Consider the following 5,208-nt stretch of genomic DNA (forward strand, 5'->3'; position numbering starts at 1 on the left):
AAATTTAAAAAAAAGCAAGAAATGCCTCATATTTAAATCCATTAATTCTATGAACTATCTTTTAGGCCTACTTCTAACAAAAACAATCTCAAACTTATCAACACCTACACAGCAAGACATTTGTTTCTCTTGGGATAAAAGCTGCAAACCACAAATTTTAGCTATAAATACAAATACCTGGTATATAGTAAACCATCAGCAAATTACCCTGAATAATGAAGAGGAGGGGAGAAAAAGGCAGGAAGGCTAAGCAGGACCCCAGCCTGCAAGGGGGTTACCCAGGAAACCTAAAACGCTCGCGTCACATGATATCTCCACTGGGAATTTACTCTGCCTATGGTTCATCCCTTGGTTGGTTTATAAAATTCAGACAAGTTGCAGTCCTTTTAAAAGCGGCTATGAAGTATAGGAGAAGATGAAGATCAAAAGACCTTGGCAGACTGACATTTTCAGAAGCACAATCTTATGAATAAAGGCTTGCATTTCTGGAAAAATAAAAAGTTGGATACCCTGTAACTGTTTTCCATTGGTTGTATCATAAACCACTTCTCAGCAAATAAAGCAAAGTAATTGTGGACATTGTCATACAAACAATGAAATGACTCTAACTTAAATATACCCTAGGGTCCATTAATAACCAGAGGGCAGACCAAAAGCCATGTCTCCCCACTGATCAGCAGCAGAGCCACTTGGTTAAAACGCTATCCAGGACCCGCTGAACGAGAGAGGAACCACGCCTGCCTGGTACTGGAGACCTAGCCAAGTAACAGACAGAGGCCATTACAGAAACCACAACAGACCAAAACGCAGAGCTGTGGTCCCAACGGATACATGCCCACCAACTACTGCACACTAGGCTCAGGGTATTGACCAAGAGGGGCAGAAAGATTTCTCAGAGTCAAAGGAACAGGGAGTTTGCTGTGAGATTGTGTCTCTTAATAATGTCAGAAGCTACACCCATGAAATCTCACTAACATGGCTGCCTAAACATAAGCCGAAGAAGGACAGCAACAGACATGCTAACATGGATGGGAAAAAGTCCAGGAGGCCTCAACCCTACACAAGGAATGGCAGGCAACTAAAGAACTCTGAACGGGGAAAAATAGTCTTCAGGGAGCACACTGAATGGTGAGCCCTGAAAACATACAATGAGTAACAACACACATGTATGTATTTAGGAACATACATGTATATACACATGTATATGCATACATAACAACACACCTGTATGTATTTAGGCACATACATGTATATACACATGTATATGCATACATACCAACAACTAATGAAAAGAGAGGCCATGAATTTGAGAATGAGCAAGGAGGGATATACGGGACAGGTTTAGAGGAAGGAGTGAGAAATGATATAACTATATCATAATCTCAAAAATAAAAGAAATAATTCTTTAAGAAGAAAATGTCCAATTAGAAAAGAAAGGAGCAGGGGAATGGAATGGCAGGTGGGGTAAACAGAGGACAATGGATGCTTGAATATGATCAAAGTGTATCTGATGTATGTCTGTGTATGTCCGAGTGAAATGCATCATTTGGAATGATTAACATAGGGTAATAAAATGATTGACATCCAAAAACAATGCCACTCAGCCTAAACCTGTAAGCACCCAACTGAGAGGCCGTGAGCAAAGAAAACTTGTAAGACTGCGATCTTATAATCCTCTTACTTCTTTACGTCTGAGAATTTTGAAGCTACTCATTACTCTTCAAACAGACAAATACCTAATAAAACAGGCCAGTTCCTTACAGTTTTCGGATGGATATTAATATGTTGAGAGAGAGTGCAAAGGCACTTAAAGATTTTAAAACAGACATAATGAATCATTCTATAACGTGAATCACCAGCTCCTAAATCACAGGTTTTGGAAACTCAGATTTTCCTGAGTTAGAAACAGAGGATGGTGCCAGTTCTGATTACTAATGGCATTATTACAGGCCTTGCATACTCATCCTGGCTCAGCAGCTCGCTCACTGGGGGAACTGGAAATACCACTATTTTCTCTAGCTCTACATCCTCATCTTTCATGCCAGACAGCACCCAAAACCCAGTCACCATTCTGAACAATGCAGATGCTGAGATCCGCGGTTCCCATGTCCGGATCACTGCCCCTTTTTCCTTACAGATGCAACATCCTCGCTCTTCCTGATTTTGTCTGTTCAGTGGCCCAGAACACAATTCTCATGCCAGGAACTGTCCTGAAAATGAAATCTATGTCACTCTCAACAGGAAAAGGAGTGTGGACGGTTGTGAGCAAACCCATCCCTCCATGAGGGAAACACACCTGTGGAACTCTCATTACCTGCACCCCCCCCCTACCCCGCCACCCTGCTGAACACAAAAGGTGGCCATGGGGTTGCCTGCCTTACTGAATGAGAAGCAGGGTACCTGCCACCCTCACAGGTCTGTGCAAGGCGATGTGACCTTCAGCAAGTCGGCTAAATCCCTTTCAAATTCTGTCCTTGTTCACAAAAGGAACTAATAAGCCCTGCCCAACCCACATCACAGGCAGGCTGTCTTGGAAGATCAAATAAAGCATACCTGGAAGCTCTCTTTAAAAGAGTAAAGCACCACATAGATGGCTCTGGCCTCTCCCCACCACGAAGTGCCGGAGGCACACCATTGCACCTCTATTTCATGTTAAACAGACTCTGCAGAACTGGGAGAAGGCAGTGAAAGCACATTACATTAATTTGCTAAAGTCATTTTTAAGGGAATAAAGGGGTTGATGAAGGCTCTACATGTTAAAAGTTGGGGGCAGGGAGCACAGCAATGTGCCCGGTGTTCTGGAGCTTGTGTCCAGCAGCAGGCACTGGGCAAGCTCTTCACATTACCAGACTCCAATAGAACACGAAGTGCTCCAATAGGAAAACTCTCTAGTCTATAAACATCTATATTATTTTGATCCCCTGATCTTGTGGTCTTGTTTAAGTCAGTGGCCATCTTCAGGGAAGGAAGTTGCCTTCTCAAGACACTAAGGGTCTAGTCTCACAAATCCTTAAACCAGCACGGTGGCAACAATGGCTGTGTCGATCAAGCTCCAATTCCCACTAGACATTAAGGGAACCGGAAATGGTCCTTAACCCTCTGTGTCTACCTTTCTTATACGATTTAAAATGGCTATAGGTCAAGAACCCAGTATCAAATAGGTGTCCTACCATCACTAAAACATTGAAATGTCCACCCAAGCCAGTGAAGAGCTCTGTGGGCACCAGATCAGTGGTCCTTGTGAGAGCAGAGCCTTTATTCCACTGCTTCTCCTCCTTTAGGCCATTCTTGCCACGATGAAGCCTTGGGTATCCGCCTCGCCTAGAGCACAACAGTGAATCTCTAGGATGCTCAAGCCACTTCCATTATTGAACTAATTGCCTAGCCTAGGGATCACTCAGAACTCTAGCTTCTCCTTGTGTCTGCTACTATTAGCACTACTTCAGAGTGCAAAAATATCTACCATGCAGTAATAACCTGTCAGTTTTGATTTTTACAAGACCATACTAAGACTCTGGGTCTTGTTTGACAAAACCCTGGACGTGTTTGACACGAATTCTCCCGTATTACTCACAGAAGTCTCCCCAGAAGTCTTTCTTCCACTCCCTCACCAGAACACAACTTTCTTTGCTGCCCCACTTTCCCTCTTTTCCCTTGCACTCTGTAAGTCTTTCTTTTGTAGGCTTCACATTTGACTGATATTAAGTTATATTTCTGCCCCACTGGTAGTGTTCAGTAACAGAAGCTATGTTATAAAAACTAGTTAGAATTTGCAAGTAGAAATAGACAAGTGATGGAGCTGTGTTTTGTTTTGTTTTTTGTTTTTTTCTAAATCTATCACCTTGTTTTCTGAGAAGCAAGTTCTTGCTTTTGTAATTCTGTACTTTATGGCTACTTGTAAATGGCAGAAGGCTTTCTTCCTCTCCTACCTTGAAGGCATCACAACCTACCATGAAGGGATCAGTGTCAAGACAGGAGTGCTGGGCTGTCTCTACAATCCCAGCACTCGGGATGCTGAGACAGGAGGATTGCAGGTTCCAGACTACCTAGACAGCAGAGTCAGAGACTCAGATCAGAACATGCTGTAGAGGGAGCAGACAGACCCTATGGTATCCATCTGTAAGCAAACCTCATGGTTTCCAAGGTTCCATTGAATTCTCAGTGCCTACAGAGCAATAAACCCAGGAGTCATTAGGGAACCCATAGCTCCCTACCTACAGGGTATTCGTGTCCTCTGTGAGTTAAATGGAAACCCTCTCAAATGGCTAAGAGTACATCACACCCTGGGAAGGAGCCACCAGCCAAAAAGAAGCTGCACCCTGAGCAGGAGAGGAATGTCAAGAAGAGGGATGGAGGTGGGGGGGTGGGGCAGCACAAACGTGCATGTCAATGAGCAGTGACCCTACCAGCCAATTAAGGAGACACACCACTGGTCTTCCTAGGACACTGAAGGCAGCTCACAGTGGACAGATAATGGTTGTGACACCAAGCCCCAGGAGAGGGGGTACAGATGAATATGAAACAAATACACACACTGACAGACAAGTAGAACAACAGGATGCTTTGCCTGTGGCCCCTTGGTGCAGAAAGGCTCTGCTGGGAGGGGAGGGGCAGCGTGCTTTCTGAAACCGCCTGTCCTCCAGTCTCCCGCCAGATTCTCTTCCACATACACAGAGCCCCCCCCCCCTCCATCCACACTGAGTCCCACAGAGCCCCCCCCCCCTCTCTCACACACACACACACACTGACAGCAAATCGTTTCCCACTTTTCCAATACAGAGGTCACCAGTTCTTTCTGTAGTAAGTGCCTCCCTGACAATCCAGACATCTGTAAGGCTTCTGATTTGCCAACAGGGATAACATGCGGAATCACTCGGTGTTACCTTCGATTTTCCTTGTGGAGGAACTAAAACTGCCCGCTCAGCACCTACTGCAGGTCAGCTACTGGCCTGCAATACATTCCCAGGTGCGAGTTTAAAAGACTAAGACATTGGGTCTGGGTGCTTCACAGATGTCCTACTGGGCAAAGCCAATGGTTAAACCTCGGGAGAGAAAACAGCTTTGTGAAATGTTTCGCCAGACACTGGTCTAGACTGGTGTAAAACCTCACCTCCAAACCATTTTCATTCCCACAATGTTATTGTACCCTTAAAAAAAAGGGGGAGGGACAGAGGGAGGGAGGAGGGGAGGAACGGAGAGAGGGAGGGA

The 5,208-nt window shown here is 44.7% G+C and overlaps 1 protein-coding gene across 2 annotated transcripts in view; it reads right to left on the reverse strand.

The window, feature by feature from the left end:
- Epb41l4a (erythrocyte membrane protein band 4.1 like 4A) overlaps positions 1-5,208 on the reverse strand; it is a 194,541-nt gene that overhangs the window by 129,885 nt on the left and 59,448 nt on the right. The window lies entirely within an intron of this gene.

The sequence above is a fragment of the Microtus ochrogaster genome, chromosome 18 (assembly GCF_000317375.1).
Source record: "Microtus ochrogaster isolate Prairie Vole_2 chromosome 18, MicOch1.0, whole genome shotgun sequence".
In the NCBI taxonomy this organism is placed as follows: domain Eukaryota; kingdom Metazoa; phylum Chordata; class Mammalia; order Rodentia; family Cricetidae; genus Microtus; species Microtus ochrogaster.